Source organism: Agelaius phoeniceus, chromosome 9 (genome assembly GCF_051311805.1).
Source record: "Agelaius phoeniceus isolate bAgePho1 chromosome 9, bAgePho1.hap1, whole genome shotgun sequence".
Classification (NCBI taxonomy): Eukaryota; Metazoa; Chordata; class Aves; order Passeriformes; family Icteridae; genus Agelaius; species Agelaius phoeniceus.
Window position 1 is genome coordinate 31,815,905 of NC_135273.1, and position 22,726 is coordinate 31,838,630.

Below are 22,726 nucleotides of genomic sequence, written 5' to 3' on the forward strand. Positions count from 1 at the left end.
ACCAAAATGAATGTTTGTGCCATGCAAAACCCAAGGAGGGGATACTGGGAGCATGGAATAGCAGAGGATTCTCCAGGAACACAGTGGTTTCAAGCACATGTCTCATCACATTGAAGATTTAAATTCTCCTTGGTGGGCTCTTGGCCTGGAAGGAGGAGATGGATGGCACAAAGCACCTCCTGTCAGTGCAAGGTGAGAGATCTCCCTCCCCTCCTTGTTTTTGCAGGCTGGAGCAAAGCCTGGGCTGTGCTTCCTGCTGGGTGGGCTGCAGAGCTGAAACAACACCAGTATCACTCATCTCATTACCAGCTCTAGAGAAAAATGTCACCAGAAAATAATTCTCTGTAGCCACGAGTTCAATAAGCCCTTCAAAGCTTCTTCCTTCCATCAGAGCAACCAAAACCATCCCTCTGAGTTCTTCTCCCCACTGACAACACCCTATTGCCACCATCTCTGGCCACACATCTACAGAAACCTCTGCCCTCTAAAAAGCAGGAAGATTTTCTCCCAATGACCACACAGAAAATTGGATTTTCAGCAGTTCACCCCTCCAGCTGGGTGCACATGGTAGCTGTGTGTCCCCACAGCCCTGCAGGGTTAAGGGAATGCTGTGGGATTCCTGGGAGCATTTCTCCCATCCTCAGCCTGAATGACTTCCTTGGGGCCAGGCTTTCTCCAGGAAGGACCACACACATGATCCCAATCCCTCCTGAAGGAACCAGTGCCACAATCCTGATCCCTCCTCTCCAGACACACCTCAAGTGTTCATTTTTCCCAGTTCCCAGGAAAGGCTGGACTGCCCAGCAAGATCACACACAGGCAGAGCTTAAACACTTCTTCCTCTGGGCTGAATTAAGCCAGAAACCAGTTCTAAATGATTCAGCTGCCTTAAGAAGTCTCCTTAGGCTCAGCTTAAGTAGAAATTTCTTCTGCAAGCTGCCAAAATAAACACTCAGTGCTCTTTGCAGTTACCACAATCAGACAGTGCCCATGCCCTGCTTCTCCCAGCAGTCCCAGGGCACTGCCTATGTAGAGCAAAAAGCAGCATTTAGACAAGGCAGGCCCTGGAAATGCAGTTTTCCATTTGCTTTCAGCCATAAGCAACCAGCAAATGAACCCAGGGACCAATTAAATGAAATGCAGGGAAGCAGATTTAGTCGTGGAGCCATGAGATCCAGGATGCAACGGAGGTGAAGTCTGTAAAAAACATCAACTCAGTTGATGTTGCTGGGAAAACAGGTTCATTGTGCTCCCACACACATCTCTGTTGGACTGGGGGAAGCTGCAGCAGTTGAAGGAAGGTGGGAGCCATGTGCTGGGCCTGGTTTCCACAGGGACAGCCAGGCCAGCTTCCTTCCACCTCTCATCAGGCAGAGCTGAACGCTGGGGACAGCCTGAGCTCAGTGATCCTGTGACATTCACATTCCTCCTTGGAGTGCATCTCCTCCACACCTTCTCCATGTGAAATCACCTCTGGGCTTGGCTTTATCTGGGACTCCAATGAGCAACAACCATTCCCAGGGCACCCTTGGAATCACAGAAGTGTTTGGGTTCAAAGGGATCTTAAATCTCAGCTCCTTTTACCACCTACCATGGGCAGGGACACTTTCCACTGTCCCAGGCTGCTCCAGCCTGGCCTTGGGCACTTCCAGGGATCCAGGGGCAGCCCCAGCTGCTCTGGGCACCTGTGCCAGGGCCTGCCCAACTCCTTCCCAATGTCCCATCCATCCCTGCCCTCTGGCACTGGGAAGCCATTCCCTGTGTCCTGCCTCACCATCCCTTGTTCAGAGTCTCTCTCCATGTTTCCTGTAGCTCCTCCAGACACTGGAAGGCCACAGTGAGGTCACCCCAAAGCTTCTCCTCCCCAGGCTGAACAATCCCAACTCTGCCAGAGCACTGCTCTTTGTCAGGTGCTGGGAAAAACTTGGGCTCACCAAAAAAAGAGATTTCTTCCACCAGACAGCTACAATTCTTCTCTGTTTCCTTTTAAAACACAGCACGAGCACAGCTGAACTCCTCAGTCTCAGCTTTTCCCCTCTCTGACCTGCACCTCCCTCATTGCTTTAATCACAGTGCTCTGGCTGCAAGAGGTGGAAAGCAAAACCCTCAGGAAGGTGAGAACAGCAAGAAGCTCATTCTATCCCCCTCCCAAATTATATTAAAGGATAACAGCTCATTCTTCCAGCCTCATTTTGAGGCTGTTTGATGCCATTCCCTCACTTTGGGGGTTTCACAGTGACAAACATCTCAGCAGCCCCGAGCATTTGCAATTCTGGGTGCTCCCTCTGCTCACCCCTTCAGACCCTGCAGTTTTCTTATCTCTCCTCGCCAGTAATGCACCACTCACCTCCCATAATTGTCTTGGTCTGCTGGGTTGATTTATCCAGCCTTCAAAACAATTCATTTATATTTGAAATTGGATTAGAAATAAACACAAACTCCGCTCCCCCGATATGAAAATAACCAGTCTGTTACCATTATTTCATGATGCATTGAGAACAAGTGCCCTGTCTCTTTATACAATCAGTTTAATTTCCCTTGCTTATTAAAAAAAATATTATTTGGTTGTTTCAGGTATTTATAATAATAAACACAAACCATAGATTTTAAATCTGGGGTTTACATGCCTGGAGAACAGGCTGCTGTTTCTTTAAGTTGCACTGAGAGTTACCTTCCTTTTCAAAAACAGATTTGTGGCAGAAATTATCCTGAAATCTTTTACTTTTGCACGTCCTGAGCAACTGGAACTATTCCACTGGAGCAGCAGACTTTTATTTAGGAATCCACAGGTGTTTATGGCCACAATTGCAGCAATGCTAAACCTTTCCTCTCTGAAAACATTTCCCAAAAAGCTCTGCCCACAGGAGCTGAGCCCTGTGTTCATTTAAGGCTCAGAATCAATGGCTGCACCCCACGGAGGGCCAGGCTTGTTACAGTACCAAGGAAATATCCGTGAATCACCCAGGCACGATCTGCAAACAGGGCTCACATCAGGCCTCACAAAGGTTTTACAGCGCTCCACTGACTTCTACAGCGATTTCTTATTTATGCTTGGGGGAACTCCATCAAGTTGGGCTCTCAGAGTGTGTAAAATGTTCATATTCACCGTTTTCTCTGTCAGTGTTTGCAGGGACTGATTGCTCTACTCATCAGAGCATTAGAGACCAGCACTCGCCTGATTTGCTCAGCACCGCCAACACCTCTCAGCTGAGTGCCCTGGGTGAGTCAGGGGTGGGCAGAGCTTTCATCCTCTCCTTCCTTCCATTTCTGGTGCAGACCTGCAGCCAAACCCCTGCCTGAGGTGCTGGGCTCCCTCTGCTCCACCTCCTCACCTGCCCTGGTGTTCCTCACTCCAGTTCCATTCCCAGCTGCTTTTCCTCTGGCTTTAACCCCTCTCCATGGCAGAGAACTCAAACATGCCAGGAGGATTCCCCCGTGCACCTCTTCCCCACCAGCTCCCAATCTTTGGTTTGTGTGCAAAACAGCACAATTGTCACTTCTGGGGAGTTGAGATACCAACTCCTGGGAGCTTCCTCCAGCCCAAAGGGAACAATCTCTTGAAAGTGATGCTGCTGCAAGGGCAAAGTGTTCTGGGTCTGCTTCTCTGTGGTTGAGAAAGAAAGATTCCCAGGCTGGAGTTGATCTTTATATGACCACAGGAGGGTTTGGGTCCAAAGGGACCTCAAAGCCCATCCAGTGCCACCCCTGCCATGGGCAGGGACACCTTCCACTGTCCCAGGCTGCTCCAAGCCCCAGTGTCCAGCCTGGCCTTGGGCACTGCCAGGGATCCAGGGCCTGCCCACCCTGCCAGGGAACAATTCCTTCCCAGAATCCCATCCATCCCCACCCTCTGTCATTTTGAAGCCATTCCCTGTGTTTTAGCACTCCATCCCTTATCCTCAGTCTCTCTCCATGTTTCCTGTAGCTCCTTCAGGCACTGCAAGGCCCCAATTTGGTGACCCCAGAGCTTCTCCTGTCCAGGTGAGCACCCCCAGCTCTCCCAGCAGAGCTGCTCCATCCCTCTGCCCATCCTGGTGCCTCCTCTGGGCTCTCTCCAGCATCCCCAGGCCCCTCCTTGCTGGCACCAGGTGATTTCTCTGCAAGAACCCTTTGTGTTGCAGCTTTATCTCCTCTGCTTTCCTTGAGCAACCTCAGGCAACAGGGCCCTTTCCCCCTTCCCAAATTTCTGCAATCCCAACACACAAAGCCTCGTGTCCAAACCCATCCCCAGAGCCCCTGGCACAAGAGGAAGGATCAAAACAAGGCACAAACCCTGCACTGTGAAGCAGGAGAGCAACACATTCCAGACCCCTGAGCAGGAGAGCAAGCTCACAGCCTGCTTCCACAAACTGTGGGAAATGGATCTGGAGAAAACTTTTAAAGCTTGACACAAGGCTTATGTAGAGTGCATCTGTATGTAAACTTTGAGATAAGAAAGGTTGATTTAGAAATGCTGTGGAATAGGACAGACATTGTTGAGAGAGAAATAGAACTAAAAACAAGTTTTAAAAGGTAGCTTTGTAACAAAAAAAAGGACTAGATATTTTAGAGAAATAGAATTATGAAAGATGTAGTAGGGCTTATGAGGAGTGATTTTAGATGATTGGTTTGAGAGTATTTACAGCACAGTGTGCTTAAAGTTGATAGGTTAAAAAAACATTTATAATGTATTCTAATTAAGAAATAGTTGGCTTCTAATGGCTTCCAAACCACCCCTGCTCCTTTCCACACACACAAAAATCGCTTTGTTTTTGCTTTCCACTCCTTTTTTCCTTTTTCTCCCAAGGCAGGGCTATCAGCAAAGAGAGTTTGCAGCGCTGCTTTGGGCATGACGCGGCTGCTGTGCCACCTCCGCTGCCTTACATGGCCCGCAGCTCGGGCAGGCACAGCATTCCCCACCTCCTTCCCTTTTTTCCCTGCTTTTTATCCCCGTTTCTCTCGGCAGGAGAGAACACAAACACAAGGAGTAAGGCCGCCCTCTGCTGCCCTACACCAAACATCGGGCGGGCGACAACATCACGAGAAAAACCCAACGAAACAGAAAAGCTACCGAACAAAAAACATCCCCAAAGCGACCAAAATGCAACATAAAAATCCAAAAACAGTCATCTCATTTAAAAAATAGCTATACTATTGCTCAAGCCCAGCTTTAATACATTAATTTTTAAATTTTCTCTGCAAGGGGCTACCACAACTTTTTAATCAAAGTTTTTTTGAGTTACCCACTACAACTCCCCCAAAAAGTGAACACATGGCATCTTAAGGATGCATCTTAATAATGCCCTTATTTATATAAAAACGGGCATTTATAAACCCACAGCAATGTCTGTAGGTCCCTTACAGCAATCAAACTCACAGCCTGCTTCTGCTTAATATTCATTTTGCCCAATAAACAAATTATTTCAGAGCTGTAACAACAGCTCTGCCTGCAGACATCACATTTTGGGGTGGGTTTTCTTTACCATTCCTGTGGTATGGTAAATAATACCAAACTTAAATAATACCATGTCTGTGTTCCCCCTTAAAGAGAAGCAAAAGATTGATCTGGTGTGAGCTGGAATCAATGCTTTGATGCAGTAATGGACTTTAAAGCATTGATTTGCATCCATTACTGGCTCAACTCCCAACCACCTTGAGTGTGCACACAAAATTCAGGACACACAGACCCAAACCATCCCTATTGTTTAGTATTAATGACCAATCTGGAAAATGAAGGGGGTTTATTTCCTCTGTACATGCCACATTTTTGTCTCACTTCTTTGAATTTTAAATTATTGCGTTTTCAGAAGTCTGGCTCTTTTTACTCTCCATTTATATTCCCTTGTAAACTCCCAGAAAAGTCAATTAAATTTAAATAGCTCACACTAATACCACAGATATTTCACTGCAATTGCAGCTAATCCATCACCTCCCCAAAACCTCACAACAAACCCTGACTTCCCAAACTGCTCAGATCTACAGATAAAATCAAGCTTTGCAAGCAAACCTCGATTTTAAAAACCATGAATGCAATTTCCAAGCAGAATCAGTATTGATTGGGCAGCAGAACAGCAAATGCTGAGCATGGAGGGGTAAATCATGGGAGAAAATCAATCCAGGAGCCCCACTAGGATGGGGGATTTAAGTAAATATGATTTTCTATATTTTCTAAATATGGTTTTCTATAAGCTTCTTTATATTTTTGTAGGACATTCCCAGGACAAGGGGCAAATAAATTTTGCAAAAGGCAAATCAAACCCAAGGAGATTAAGTAATTCAGAAAGATAAATCAATCCCGAGGTGAAACTTCCCAGTACCCAATGTTTTAGTAGTATAAAATCCTTACCAGGAGCTGAAATTGAAGGTGGGAACCCCAAATCCAAAATCCAGCCCATGGATGAGCCACATTCTGCCATCTCTGCTCTTCCAAAAGAAGGTAAAACTATGGCTTTTACCCCCTCACTTCTCCTATTTAAAGGATTCACCAAACCACCCACAGCTGGAGCAGGTTTGGAGCTCTTCAGTGGAGAATTCACCTCACCTGGGTAATTCCCTGATGAGAGGCAAAGCTCAGAGCAAACCCTTTCCCTGTCAGCTTGGGAAAAATCTCAGGCATTTCCTAAACTTCCCTCTCATGAACCCAATTCCAGCAGGGTTATTCCAGTTCTTCCCAGTACAAAGCAATACTTATTATCAACCCAAAAGCAGGGGGGAAATGGGAATATTCTCTGCTTGTAGCTAAATTTTTTTTTTTCTTTTCACCAGAAAAGCCTTTTAACATAAACTCAGGTTTTGCTGGCCACTGAATGTCAAATGATGTGTTGGCAAAATTAAGCTTTCCATTTGTAGGGCATTATTAGGACTCATTTCGTGATGCTAATGGGTTTTAAATATTTTTTTTTCTTTAATTTTTCTTCCTCTTAAGCAACACACAGGGGATAAAAAGAGACTGGCACATCACACTACTAAATCTGCAGAAACATCTTCAAGTTCTTGCAGAGAGCAGCGATTAAAGCTTTAAAAAATGTACCTGTTTCTCCCCCTGAAGGAACAGAGGGCTGCTGGAACATAAATCCACCTGAATTAGAGCACAGCTCATCTGCTGATCATTGAAACCACATAGTTTAACCCATCTCTTGTAACTGCAGCTTTAGTTTATTTCATTTCATCTCATTTCTGTGCCTGAAAAATCACAGCGGCCCGAAGGATGAACTTAATTGCACCTCCAGTGAGCTGCACGGGTTAATTAACATAATTACTCATTCCTAGCCTGGTCAGCTCCCTGCATTCATCTGCTGCACACCCAGGCTGAATAATTCAGCAGGTATTAATTATTTATGGCCTGGAGTTCTTCAGAAGGCAGGATTCAGTCAGTGCCAGGATTGGACCTGGCAGGCAAAGCCAAGCCCTGCCCAACCAGGCCCAGCTCAGGCTTTCCTTAAACTTCCCTCTCATCAACCCAATTCCAGCAATGGCTTCTTCAGATTCTGGGTTCTTCCAGATCTTCACAGTGCAAAGCAATGTTTATTGTCAACTCAAGAGCAGGGGGGAAATGGGAATATTCTCTGCTTGTAACTAAATTCTTTATTTCTTTTCATCAGAAAAGCCTTTGAACGTGAACTCAGGTTTTGGGCATCACAGATCCCAGGCATCACAGCAGGGAAAATGGGCTGGGGTTGCATTCAGACACCAAAAAAATCATGGAAATTGATTTATCAGGGATGCCACTGGCACCAAAGGAATCTGGGGAGGGGAAAGAAATCACCTTTTCCTTTTGGTTCCTTGGTGGAATGTGCTGGAAAGGAGAACAGAAAGAAGATAAACAAATACCTGGGAGCTGGTATTTGTCAAGGGTAGAGGGGGCTTATGGAAAAAAAAAAAAAAAACAGAATAAAAATCTTATTTTACATTAGATCGACGCTATAATTGATTAAATGCTCAACATTAAGTGGGATTTTAGGAGGAGCAGCAAAAGGCTTTACAAGAACTGGAAGATGGGCGAATCCATGTGAGAAATGAGGCAGCTCTTGTGAACAAGGACAAATACCCAGGTGCACAAAACCCCTGGGAAAGTCTCACCCACATCTCCACCTGCAGCTGCAGGTCAGCAGTGCCACCTCCAGTGCCCATCACCAACCCAGCTGAGCAGATTTATGCTCTGAAACCCCCAAACCACCCAGCTTTTTCCTCCACAAGTGTGTTTATCCCAAAATCTTCCCCCTTGGAGTCTCTGCTGCCACTCCCTATCCCCTCCAGCCCCAAAGAGCTGTGCCAAAATATTTTCCACAGCCAAGCCCTGGATGGCAGCACACAGGAGAGGCTTCTCCCCACCTTCCCACTGGGTTTGGGGGTTTGGCAGCTTCCCCCCAGCAACCCTTCCCGATAAAAACCCCAGAGTGGGAACAGGGCAGCCTTTCAGCCTCCCCCAGCCAGGGCAGCTGCTGGAGGGTGCTGTGGTTACCCACAGGGCAGCACAGCCCTCATTCCAAGCCTCTGCAGAGAGAGCTCTGCTCTGTGGGGCCCTTCCCCAGGGCACGGCGTGGGGAGGCACAGCTGAAAGCGTTGGTTCATTCCCAGGAAAGCCAGGGGGCTCGGAAGCTTTTCCCTCCCTCTATTCCCTGGATTTGGTTTTGGGGAGGTTTTTTTAAGCACTTCCTCAGCGTTCAGCTGAGGGTTGTCCCCCTGCTGGACTATGCTTTTTTCTGACTCAGACATGGGACAACTGAGAGGTGTTTTAAAAACTTTTATTTCAGTTTCAGAAGGTTGAGGCAATACAAATGTTATAATTCACACGATCACAATCAGAAGTCAACACTCTAAGTATTTTTTAGCTTATTATTTTTTGCCACACTATGCTGTAAATACTTTAAAACTAATCATCCAAAATTACTCCTCATGGTTCTTACTACAATGCATTTTTCATGGTTCTATTTCTCTAGAGTATCTACTCTTCTTTACAAAACCATCCTTTAAGACTTATTTCTAATTCTATTTCTTTCTTAACAATATCTATCTTATTCTACATTTCTAAGTCAGTATTTCTTATCTCAAAATTTATATACAAATACACACTATGTGAACCTTCTATCAAACTTTAAGAGTTTTCTATAAATCTCTTTCCCACAGTTCCCTGAACTTTGTCAGGGTTTTACCCCAAGACATGGCTCTGTTGCTGCCTTGAGCATCAAGAATTTCCAGCCACATGGAAGATAAAGCTGAAATAATCCAAGTGTTAAAACTGCACTTTTCTCCCAGATCTCCTTTCTCTCCCAGAAGCCATGGCCAGGAGGGAGGTGGCATAAAATCCATCTGTCAGCTCAGCCTGACACTGAATTTCCATTAATGCTCTGACCAGACCCAATCTAGCCCTGGTTCTCCCACATGGTACCAAACCCTTTCTTTTCTTGCACCAACAACTACTTTAAACTGAAAAATAAGGGAGAGGTTGGCATTGCAAAAAAAAAAAAAAAAAAAAAAAAAAAAAAAAAAAAAAAAAAAGCGGAGGAATAGCCCAGGAATAGCCCAGGTTTGACAATTCTTTTAAATCAAGCTGGTGTTTTTAGGGCTGGATGGTTCATGCTCCACAGAGAATCCTAAAGGTTGGAAAACCCCTCTGAGATCAAGTCCAACCATTCCCCAGCACTGCCAAGGCCACCTCTAACCCATGTCCCCAAGTGCCACATCCACAGTTTTGGAAGAGTCACAGAATTCACAGAATCACTGTGTGGGTTGGAAGAGACCTCCAAGATCATTGAGTCCAACCCAGTCCCAACCCCTCAGCTAAACCCTGGCACCCAGTGCCACATCCAGGCTGGTTTTAAACACATCCAGGGATGGTGACTCCACCACCTCCCCAGGCAGAACATTCCAGAACTTTATCACCCTTTCTGTAAAAATCTTCTTCCTAATATCCAGCCTATATTTCCCTTGGTGCAGGTTAAGGCTGTGTCCTCTCATTCTCGAGAAAGAGCCCAGCCCCAGCTGAGCACAGGCACCTTTCAGGAGCTGTAGAGAGTGGTAAGGGCACCCCTGAGTCTCCTTTTCTCCAGGCTGAGCACCCCCAGCTCCCTCAGTGGCTCCTTACAGGGTTTGTGTCCCCAGCCCCTCTCCAGCCTCGTTGCCTCCTCTGGATGGGCTCCAGCGTCCCAAGGTCCTTCCCAGCCTGAGGGGCCAGGGCTGGGCACAGCACTCCAGGTGTGCCCTCAGCAGGGCCAGGTACAGGGGCAGAATGAGCTCCCTGCTCCTGCTGGCCACACCATTCCTGAGCCAGGCCAGGAGCCCTTGGCCTTCTTGGCCACCAGGACACACTCCCAGGGCTGTGACTCCACCAAGGCCTGAGCACCCTTTTGGTGAAGGAATTTTCTCTGCTATCCCATAAAAAACCCCTCTGGAGCAACTTGAGGCCATTTCCTCATCCTGTCCCTGTTCCCCAGGAGGAGAACCTGAACCCCCTGGCTGCCCCTCCTGTCAGGGGGTTTTGGAGAGCAATAGAATTCCACACAGGGCTTCATCTCACTGGGGAGATGCCAAAGCTCCAAGTCCCAAAAAATCTCCTCATTTCCACCACTCCTCATTTCCAGCCTGATTTTCCCTGCAGTGCTCCTGAATGAGAAGCCCACTTAAAAAGACAAATCTGTGTTTAAGCTCCCGGACACTTTTATTGGTTGGAGACTGTCACCATGATATTTTCTGAACAATCCCTTCACCAGGATTTTTCTCCTGAGAAGCTGAGAAGCCTCAGGAAAGAAATGTAAACAATAATTATCTGATTGCTTGGAATGTGGTTTGGAGGTTGCTTACCAACAGGTGCATCTTTGATTGATTCCATGAAATTGTTTTAACTTGATGACCAATCCCAGTCCAGCTTTGTCAGGACTCTGAGGAGTCAGTCATGAGTTTTTATTATTCACTCTTTTCTAGCTTTCTGTCTGGATCCTTTCTCTTCCTTTAGTATAGTTTTAGTATATCATTTTCTTTTAATATAATATCATAAAATAATAAATCAGCCTTCTGAGAACTTGGAGTCAGATTCTCATCTCTCACCTCATCCTGGGGACCCTCACAAAGACCAACTGGTGACCACAGGAGACCAGTAAATTCTCATTTCTTGGAGTGTCCAGGCCTGCTTTATCAGCCTGATAACCACAGCCACTACCATGGGTAAGGCTGGGGATGTGTATGAGTGAAAAGCAGATTTGGGAAGGCAAAACTGAGCGAGGACCTCGAGGTTTTAAAGATCAGCCAGTAATGGGATGACATTTCCTTTCTCCAGGATCATTTGTCTGTAATGAAAGCGATGCCTGAGCACATCAAACTGGGCTGTAATTATCCCATTATCCTCCTGTCGGGCCTGAAGGCTAAACTGAGATAATGTCAGTGGAAAATGCTTCTCCCACACTGGGAGTATCCCAGTAATCCCTCCATGATTTCATTAGGGGAATATCAGGCTCAAGCAGCTTTTGCTGTGAGCAGGAGCAGGCTGAAACAGCACCTCAGCTTTTCCCTCAAATCCTGCTCCTTAAATCTGCCCCTCAGGATGTGGATTGGGGAGAGAAGTGTTGGGATGGGACCAGCAGAGAGAAAAGGGCAGAAGAAACCTCACCAGAACATCCTCATGTCCTCAGCAAGAGACTCAGGGTAATCCTGGTGTTCCCCAGGCCTAAAACCACCCCTGTTCCCAGAGCCAGGCAGCTCAGACTGAGATTAAAATAAAAAATAAAATAAAATAAAATAAAATTTTGTATAATTAAATGTAAGTGTTAGCACAGCTTGGCCAAGGCAGCAAGCGCTGGAAAGAAAAACCTCCAGCCCATCAACATCACACTAAAATTGCCCAAATCTCACTATGTTCCCATTAGTTGAAGGGGACAGGAAGAGTCACTTAATGGGGCAGTAAACTCATGGTCACAGCTGCCTTAGGAAGGAAAATATTGGGCAAGTCCCAGGCTAAAAAATGATCTTATGGGTCAGTACCTGAACAGATAAAACTTAGAGCAGGATATAATAATGGACAGGCAAAATACTGGAAAATAGAGTGGTTCAGGTCTTTACACACTGGGGGTTTTAATTTTCAACAAAAGATGGGACAGAGGGTCACTGAGTTCTGGAATAAAAAAAAAAATACATTTTGGAGAGCCAGAGGACAGCAAACACTCCACCAGGATTTTAGCAGGTAAATGAAACCCCACAGGTAATTGTGTCAGCCTGACATCAAACCCTGCACATCCTTTGGGATGTTCAAGCCTCCATTTAATTGCTATGGAAAACATAGGGATGGGTTTACCAAGTTTTATTAAAGCACCTCCAAACTGGGCTCAAAAAAGCATTTGCAGCCATGCAATGCAATTAATGCAATTACGTCTGGTGTGAAGTGCCTGAGTCACAAACTCGAGCTCGTTGGGAGCATCTCCAGCTCCGGGGGATTTTATCCTGGCACAGGAAGGGTTAAAAGCGAGGGAAAAGCGCTTGGGAGAAGCGTGGGAAGGCCAGCAAAGAGCCAGGGCAGGAGGAGCAGCTGGGCCGGGAGGCTGAGACAGATCCAGGCTGGAAATGTGGAAGCGATACTGAAAGCAGAGCAATTAGCGCAGTGAATCTCCCCTGCAGCTCCGGGCCAGGGCTTTGAGCCGGACGGGAAGGGGAAATTTATTAATGACAGAAATGCACCCGTGCAAACAAAACCGCCAAGGGCAAGGGAGCGTCTGCAAACAGGGCTGGATTATCAAATTTTGAGTTTGGGATTGAAGGTGCTTGAATGGTAGTTTATGTTTGGATTTAGGTGTTTATTTTTTTTTTATTAGTGGAACAGCTTTATAACGATGAGTTTGTAGTCTTTCATTAGTAAGGCACAAAATGGCTATCTGTTGTTATAAGGTCTTTTAAAACTAAACTATCTCAAAGGACACAGATTATTTTCTTTTTTAACTCGATAACATCTTTTGAAGCTTGCAATGCGGACTTTTCTGTCTAATTACAAAATATCACTCAAACTAACCAAGAAGAAGGTAAAGAAGAATAACTTGCTTTTGTCTTAAAATTTCCATCTTGCTTCATATTTATTTTTCTATTCTAAAACCTTAAACTCTGAGTTTTCTACTTTGTGATATTACACACTTCTAACTAACTACACACTTGTAATCTCAGTGCTATTAATTAATTTTTGGAAGTCTTCTCTACAGCTTTAGGTCAGTGGTGGTGTTCTCTTGTGGGTCTGTGCCTTTAAGCACAGAAAGTTTAACATTTTTACCATCACTGGATGAGCAAAGCTGACCTCCTGAGATTCCCATTCCTCCTCTGCCACCCAGCATCTCCCAGCCCCACCAGAAAGGCTCCACAAATGCAATTTGAAATCTCCTTCCCCAGTCAGGGTTACTCTGCAGGCTGGAATAGGGATGCAGGGATTCACCAGCTCCCTGTTCTCCCCCACACCATGAGCACAACACCCACACAAGCAGCTGCTGCTCCCAGTTCCCAGGGAGCCACAGGATGGGAGCAGGCTCAGGAGAGGAGTCACTCGGGGGGAATCCAGCTCCAGGGGATTTTTCCATGTGCTGCCCGGGCAGGAGCCACCACAGAAACGAGTGCTGGGGAGATTTGTGACATCATTCCATGGCAAGTTTCCCCTTGTGTTTCCCATTTGGTTTCAAGAGAGTTGATTTTTATTCAGCTACTGGATATTTGGCAGCAAAACAAAGGAGAAGGAGGAAACAAGGAGAAAGAAGAGAAGAAAAGCTCCCCAAAACAGAAATCAACCAGCCCAACATAAAAGATGGGAATCAGCTGTACCTGCTTTTCATCTCAGAGTAGAAACTATAATAATTTAGGGGTCAACCCAGCCAAAAACTGGGAGTGTGAGGCAAAACTGTCCCAAAATCAAATGGTCTCTGCAGCTGATGCTTTAGGATGGATTTGACTGCACAGACTCAAGAGGGATTCATCAGACCCCAAAATTTCTCTAAAACCAGCCTTCAGTTGATCCACAGTACCACTTCCTTTTTTGCTTTTCTGCCTCCAAACATTTGGAATAACGGAGTAAAAAATGTAATATTCATAATGCCCACACCAGCTCAACCCAGATTTTTGCAGCATCTTCCCACAGAAGAACAAGTTTCTGGTTGAAGTTGCCACGAGCATTCTCCTATCAAAAGATAAAACACTTTGAAATTCTTCCTTTTAAGGTGATTATTTTAGAGGGAGGGAAAAATTTCAATCCAGCTTCAAGTCTCTGTGCCCCAGCAGTGCTGAGGAATGTGGGGAAGAAGATTTGAAATGTCAAGGTTTCTGCAGGGGAGACCAACTGCTCTGGAGTGTGCTTCCCAAAAGGCACTGCAGCCTTTTCCCTGGATGGGACATGGGATAATAAAGCTGCAGATCAAAGTGAGAAACGTGCTCCTGGCAGGGAGAGCCCAGCCTTGCATTCTGGGATGAAAGGGAAGGCAGAGATTGCACCCTTTGCTTGACACACATTTCATAAAGCAGCATGAAAATCAATGGGGGGGAGAAAAAACCCCACAAGCACCACCTTTCATGCTGCTTTCAGTTTAGTATTCTATTTTTTTTTTAATATTGAACAATCCTTTTCTGAGACAGAGCAGAGCAGAAATAAAGTAGCCAAGGAGGGGGCTGCTGTCTATTGATAAAATACACTCTCAGTGTCATTCCATGGAAGTTTCTCCTCTAAGAGCTGATTTGGGGAATTTTTTTCCTGCCTCCATGCAGGCTGAAATGGCCTCAGAAATGCCCCCAAGGCTTTGTGAAAAGGGCAAACATCAAATGCAGAAAAAGCAGAATCCCTGACTGGTTTGGGTGGGCTGGCAGATGGGAAGCAAAACTACCTTGGAGATACAGTCCTGGTATTTAAATAAATATAAAAATGTATATTTTATATAAATTTTTCCAGATAAAGCAACTTCCTGGTGTTTTTTCCACCTTCCCAGAGAGCTGCTCCCCAGATTTTCTCCACTCTGCCTTTCCAAACCTTCAGAACCTTTCTGTATTTCTACAAGCACAGATTTATTTTCCTATGAATGTCAAAAAAAAAACCAAAACCCATAGGCTGGAGCAAGAGGGGACACTGGATGTATTTATTCCTTCCAGCTTCCTGATTTATTTTTTTTTTAAGATCCATTTTTAGGAAGTGTAGCAACTCCCCAGGTGTCTCTCCCTGCATTTTTCCCTGCTCCACAATCACTTCTAAGATTCCTTACAAACCTTGGGGCTGTATTTTTAAGGGACTGCTTCCTGCTATTCCCACCAATTCCAGGCTTTCAAAGTTGAATTTTGGCTTAATAATTGCAAGCAATTATTATTATTATTATTATTACCAAAATTCTGTGTTGAGCCACTCAGAGGATTTGGTTGTAGTTCTCTGGGGTCTCAAGGAATTATTCCCAGTCATCCTTCCCACTTCCACACATCACAGGAAAAATAATACAGAGCACAGCTCCTCAGAAATTGATGGATTAAAGAGTTTTAAAAAGTTTTTTAAAAGTTTAAAAAAAAATTAAATATTGGCAATACAGTGCAGATACATAAATAGAAAATGGAATTTCCCAGATTTAGGATCTGATCCCTTACTAAAAACAGCTCAATAGATTTTTTAAAAAAAAATTTTTTAAAGCAGAATTTTTATACTAGTTGGTCACTTTAGATCCTGGTGGTGATTTTTACCTGGGAGGATTTTATAGAAACTCCCAAGAAAGAGTAAAATGTAAATGAAAACAACTCAAAATTGCCATTCTGCTGTGCTTGCTGTAATCAATCAATCAATCAATCACCCACAGCCTCCTTTAGTGCAAACTTTGTGCCAGGAACCCCAAATATTAAGGTATTTCTCCTGAACCTGTGTCCCACCTGCACAGTTTCCTTCTGGGTATTTTATATTAAATAATTCTTTGTTTTCTCCCCCCTGTTGTAGCTGCTGTTTGAGTTTCCATCACCCCACTGGCCTGTCATTAATTTAGTGCCATGAGAGGGATGTTTTCACCCCATTTTACACCTTAAAATGTCTCAAAACCAGGAATCACCAAAAAATCACAGCCAAATCTATTTACCCTCCTTTGAGTCAAACAGAAGATATTTGATCCCATTACTGGAGAGCTTTTCCCCCTCTCCTGTATGCTCCCCCACAATGCTCAGGCTCAGCCTCCCAGCATGAATTAAATCCCAAAAATGGAATTTTAAATTTAAAATTATCTCAATCCTTTATCCTTGTGGTTCCCCAGGATCCTCTCAGCTCCTTCCACCACCCATGGGCCTGAGCTCTGCCTCCCTCCCTCCTTTTTTAGCATCTCCTGCCTCGTTTGTGACTACAGGGTTTTATTACTAATGGAACAAAAATGCTCTGAGAACACCCATGAGCAGGACACAGAAACAAAAATCTATTTGAAAAAAAAAGCAATCCTCATCTTTTCCACTCAGGAGGTCACGGCAGAGGGGAAAGCCCTTCAAGAAGCCCTTGCCAAAGCTCTTCAGAGATTTTCCAGGACCTGCAGCAGCTCCACAACCAAGTGGAAACCTTGGGAAGGCTTTTTCCTGAAGTTTCTCGTTAGGAAAGAGGCACTCTGAGTTTTATTTTAGTCCTTTCTATCCCATTTTCCTCTGATAAGATTTCATCACCCGGGGGGATGTTTGCTGGAGAATTACCTTTTCCATCCTGAGGGAGCGTTGGGACAAAAATGACAGAACAATTCTGACAAAAGTGACACAAAAATCCTGAAGAAAAGGATACAAAAATTCTGAAGAAAGTGACTTTAAAAAAAAACCTGACAGAAATTACAAAAGAGGCCAAATGAAGAGTGAGTGAGGCCAAGCAGTTTTACACCACCACATCCAGGGGCCACTTTTAAAATCACAGCAGCAAGAAGGACACAGGACCCTTTTTCTCCTCCAAACCAAGAGATGTCCACAAGCTGCTGCAGAAAAACAACACAGTCCCAGCTCCCAGCTCCTTGTATTTTTATAAATCCACTCACACCAAAGATCCAGGAGAGAAAAGCAGTTTCTGGTGGCCTTGCCTGGCAGCACAGCCGAGGTTTAGAGCCCACCAATGTAACCTGGTTCTCAGGGATTGGGAAGCAGAGCTCCAGGCAGAGGGAAGGTGGGGGACATGGAGATCTGGCAGCTGCCCTGAAATCTCTGGGCCTGTGGTTTGGTGCCCCAAGGGAGGCTCCAAAATCCTCCTGACTTGAGGCATTTAAAAATAGGCTGAAGGAAGAATTTGGGATGACGCCGCTGGGACAGAGCCTGCGTCAGCCAGGGATGGGCACTGCCCCATTCCCTTGGCAAGAGTGTGCCCTTCCTCAGGGCAGACCTGAGAAACACACAGCAAAGATTCCAAGTTTTCATCCCAAACCATGCAGAAAAATCATCATTTTTATAATTAAAAAAAAAAAAAAATCCTGCCATCTTGCCCTTCCTTTCTTCACCAGGACCAGGGATCACATCTAATAATTGGTTTTTTTATTATTCCACGTGTTATATATAAATTAATCTGACTCTTTTTATTTCATTTCAGATGTTTGTATATAAATGAATACCTGTTTTGTACTATTTTTGGAAGGGCAAGCTGAGTTTAGCTGCTCTTGCTGTGCTGCCCTGGCCCATGAGGAAGCAACCAAGGGATACGATGGAAAAGGTGGATTGGGTGACCAGGGCTGCTGGTGACAGACAGACAGACAGACAGACAGACGCCAGGCTGTACCCAGTGGAAAGGCACCATTTGATGCCTTTTGGGAGCCAAATTTCTCCCCATCCTGGCTCGATTTTCAGGTCTCCTGTAAACCAAAGGGAAGCGATGCCCAGGGAAAGGGGGGGAGCAGTGAGTTGGGCCCATTAAAAATTAAAAGACAGGAAATGATTTCCATTGATTAACCATAAACATTTGCTTCTCTCCCTTTCTAAAACCCTTCTGTGCTCATTTGTCTGACCTTGGACTTCTCGAGGGGCTGATGTCACACCTCTCCCTGCAGTGACAACTCACTTTGTCCCCCCCATCTTCACTGCTTCATGCCACAAGTTTCTCCATCCAAATGAGGACCAAGCAAAGAGTCCATCTCCCACTTCCATAGCTCTCTCTGGAATATTTTCCAGCTCTCCCCAAATTTAAGCAACCCTGTCAAACTTCCCTCTGTATTTCCCTCCCTTGCAGCAGCCACACTCTGCCAACACAACAAGCAATGAGGACAGTGTTAATTCCTCCTCTGCCAATAGAATTCCAGCTAATAAAATCCTTCTGATCTTTGGTGGGGATCACCCAGGGAAGAAGCATCCAAGGAATTTGCTGTTGCAGCGCATCAGGAGCGGATGGGACCGGATTGGGGACGAGTAAATGAGGAAGAGAGGCGTTTTCAGAGTTGTAATTAATGGCAAAATCACTGCTATCCTTCCTCTGAGCTTTGCAAAGTAATGCTGATCCTTACTGAGAGAAACCAGCAGCCTCAGATCCAGCAAAAGCTCCCTGTTTGAACTATTTCAGACACAGCTGCTGAGCGGTGTCAAATATTGCACGAGGAGAGTCCCAAACTGTCCTTCCTCAGCTTAAAGGCTGAAGTGTCACACACAGGCAGCAGATCACACACTGGTCTCCCACCAGCAAAAAAAAAAAAAAAAAAATGAGGCAAAAGCTCCTTTTCCAGGCTGGCCAGGCCCTGAGGGAGAGTGGTTCCAGGTAGTGGGGAAGCAGCTGGGTTGTTTTTCACGGGCAGGCTGAGCGCAGGATCGATATCGCTTTAGTGGCTGGCAGCTGATGAGATCATGGCTAAATTAACAGAGCTCACTTCCCAGAAAGGGGCTGAGGGGGGAAGGACACAGCTCCAGGGAGGGGGAACATCCCCCTGGCCATGCTCAGAGGGTTGGAGCCATCAACAGAGCAGCTCCAGGGGTGGTGGAGATGTGAGACAGAAGCGTTTTAGGGGGGGGAAATGATGCAGAATTACAGGGCTGTGCAGGACACCTCTGCTTCAGCCAGTCCAGCTTTGAAGGTGACTCAGCCTTGAGTTCTGGACTGGAGACTTCCCAGGCTGCCCAGTTTTTACCCTGGGCATGGCTGGTCCTGGCCTGAGCAATACCCAAACCCCAGAGATGGATTGATCCTGCCACAGCCATCAGCAAGCACCAGCTTATCTCAAGTTCTGCTGCATGAAGTCAAGAGGATCCACTCCAATCCTCCATCCCCAGTACCACCCAAAGCCTTTAATCCTGAGTTTAAACACCTTGGGTGAACAAAGTATCCCCCACCACCTCAGGGCAGGTGGAAGCAGGAGAAACAAGGATTCAGGTCTGATTTTACCTGGAAAACCACAGGCAGGAGGACTGGTCCAGGACTGAGAGGCTGAAACCACAATACACCCCAATACCTTGCCTTAAATGTTAGACCCCACTGCCATCTTGTGGCAAATGCTTCCTGAAATAAAATTTTAAAAGGGGGAAAATCCATTAAAAAGTTGCAGGAAAAGTTAGGGAGCCAGGAAGGATGGGTAAATTACCAGGAACAAGGTGGGGAATCTCACCTGTCTGAAATGATGCTGAGGCTGAGCCTACAGCACTGTGTCAGACTGAAAGAGGCATGGAAAAACCCAGGGATGGCACTGTCCAAGCTGGATTTGGGGAGCTGAGGATATAACCACACACAAAACATGGAATTGCCTGCAGGGCCAGGGCTTCAGCAAAGATTCAGTCACAATTCCAAAAGTATTCCAGAGTTCCCAAAGTCATTTCTTGCTGCCCTGGTTTGAAGGAGGCTTCTCGTCCCAAATAAGCAGGATTTAGCTGGAATTAGACATTGCACCTCAGAATTAAGGCAGGCAGCAGCTGGAATTTCCTGGGAGGATGATCTGGAGGTGGGATTAGGGCTCAGGTGGATTGCTCTGGGTGCAGGGACAGGCAGGGCTTGATCCAGCTCTTAGTCCTGGCTTTGCCACACCTCAGCATTTACTTTTTTGCATCACTGATCATCTGCAGTGCTTTTGCTTAGCAACTGGGCATCACTTTAGCAAAGTGCCTGGATTGCTGCATTATCCATGGATGACTCCCACCCCACCAGGAAAAACAGGGACAAACTGGTTTTCCTTCTTTGTGTTGCCATAAGGGCCTGGCAGGTGCTGGATCAGACAGCCCCGAGGCCTTGTGTGATCCGAAACACTCGCTGGTTGTGGGTGAAAGTGAAGCAAAACTCACTGGCCATAAATAAATTAAGGAATCATCTACAAGAAGTGCAGCTCCACTTTCCACTCAAGTCTCTGCTGGCAGGAATGGATCAAGGAACAACGGGGAGGAATTATTTTGAAGACAGGCACAGAAAGTGGCTCTTTTGAAAGAAAATCTGATTTACAGATTGGCTATAGATACATGGATAATTCTAGACACCTGGCCAGCTACACAGCAATGCTTCCTGTCATTAAAATTTATATTTCTATGTTATCAGAAGGAACAACAGCATAAACACACACTTCCAAAGATAACACATCCTTCACCACCTTTCTGTTTACACACCTCCGTTTTTTGGATCTCTGCAAGCCTTTTCAACCTTGCTGCATGTGACAGGAGTGCCTTACAAGAGTCACAACACATTTAAACCAACTCCATTCTCCACTTTTAGCTGGGATTTATCCCTGTTTGAGTTCCCCTCATCCCATAGTCTGCTGCTTTCAACTCCTTGACAGTTTCACGTGTCAGTGTATATTACACACAATAAACAAATCCAATTATATGGTCAATAACTACATCTTTATCTTCAGGGGTGGAAAAGTGCTTGGAGGTTGATCCCAGGTAAAAAAGGGGGTTTTTTTGGCATTTAACTGAGAACAGGTGGGCCTGAATATCCCCTTGGGGGTTTTATGGTCTGGAAGTTGTCTGTGGGTTTGGGAAAAGAGGTGTCCCAGGGATGAGGGATGGAGAGCCGGGAGCTGCTGCTGTTGCTGGAGCACAGGCAGGAGACTCCTGGAGGTGCATGAGCTCCCCCCATAAATAAATCAGCCAAGTGCTGTCAGCAGCTCTGAGATGCCAGAGGCAGAGAAAGCCCCGGGGACACTGAGGGGAGCTGGCACCAGCCAGAGCCATCCCTGCCTCCTGCCAGGATTGGGAGCAGGGAGAGCTCATCATGCTCTTGGCACAGCTCTGTGCTCCCTGAGCCCAGGACAGCACCCTGGAGCCACATCCAGGACCCACACACCGCCCATTGAAAAAACACCTCCATCTAGCCCATGGTGGGGTGGGATTTGGGGGGAAAACAGGGGAAAAAGGGAGGTTGTGGGTGCAGCGTGCTCAGCACACCACGGAGCCGCCCGCCGCTCTCCCAGCAACGAGACAGGAGAAGAATTAAGCAGAATTAAAGGAAGAATTAAGAATTAAAACCCAAAAGCAATCCCAGACTGGCTTGGTTACCATTGTCATGGCTACCACGAGCGAGGCTGAGGCATGGGGATGCCAGGGGACGGAGCTCCAGCCTGGAACTGCCCGCAGGCCCCACCAGGAGTTTCTCCTGCCCGCTGCAACATCATCTGAGGAGGGTGGGAATGGTGCAGGGTGGGCCAAACGACCTTCACTGCATCACATGGACACAGCTTTTCCTGCAGCTGGCCTGCCAACCCAAACTGGGAACAGCACAGGAAAGCCTCAGGCCGGGACTAAACCTCACTAGAGCCATGAGCAGGTTTAACAACTTCTAAATAAGTGATTACTCATGGTGGGGACACTGGGTCCTGCCCTCACCACAGGTGCCCGGTCACTGTCACCTTCCTGAGGCTCGGGATGATCGTTGCCTCCAAAAAAACCAACAGCAAAAGGAAAAGTTGGATGTGGTTTCTCCTCCATCCACAACACCTGGCCTCTGCCTTGGTGCATGGGGATGTGCTGCCCCAGGGAAGGACAAATGGAGACACACTCAGCTCCCATTCAACACGCCTCCCTGGGCACAGCAGTTTGCTTTATTAAATCACCACAGGCAGGGAAAAGAATAATACTGAATTAAAAAATAATAATACTGAATTTAAAAAGCCCGAAGCCAAGTGCTCCTCGTTTGAGCAGTAACAAGGGGCAGGGCACAGGAGAGGAGGAAAGGGCTGGAGATTGGTCTGGACACATTTGGGTAGAGCTGAGGATTCACACGCACAGATCCCATCAGGAATGGCTCTGCTGAAACAAATCACTCCTCGCAGGGCACACGGGACCGTGCCTTGCTCCAGAAGGACCAGGCACAGCTTCTGCCCAAAGCAGGGTCACACTGTGGTCACACACAACTTCTCTACCACATCCACCTCCCCAGCAGCCAGCACAGCACCACGCTCCCCAGTTCTCCCACATGTATGGAAGAAGGACAACCCCCAAGACCCCGGGTTGAGTGATGCAGACCCCATACTCCCCCCAAAAAACCTCTCAGTGGGTGCCTGACAGTGACACAGGGAAATAGAATCATGGAATTACTAATGTGGGAAAAGTCCTGCAGAACCAGCGAGTCCCACCACCGGGAGGCAAAGCGCGGCTGGAGCAGCGTGGGCTCGTTTTGGGGGAGAATGGGATGGGGAAAGGGGGGGGTCGGGGCGAGTGGCAGCACCTGCCCTGGGAACGGGGCTGCCGGGGGTGCCGGCGGCTCTCGAGCAGCCACGGAACAACTTCCCGGCCCCGCCGCAAACTTTTCCCAGCGCCGGGGAGGCACCGCCGCCCCCCCGCGCTCCGGCCGAGCATCCCCCGGGAGCGGAGCCGCGCCGGGGACGGGAAGAGCGGAGCGAGGGAGGGAGGGAGCGAGGGAGGGAGG

The 22,726-nt window shown here is 46.6% G+C and overlaps 1 protein-coding gene across 1 annotated transcript in view; it reads right to left on the bottom strand.

Moving 5' to 3' along the window:
* Positions 1 to 22,726, bottom strand: part of PRKG1 (protein kinase cGMP-dependent 1) — a 384,521-nt gene that overhangs the window by 361,222 nt on the left and 573 nt on the right. The gene's annotated exons all lie outside the window — the stretch shown is intronic.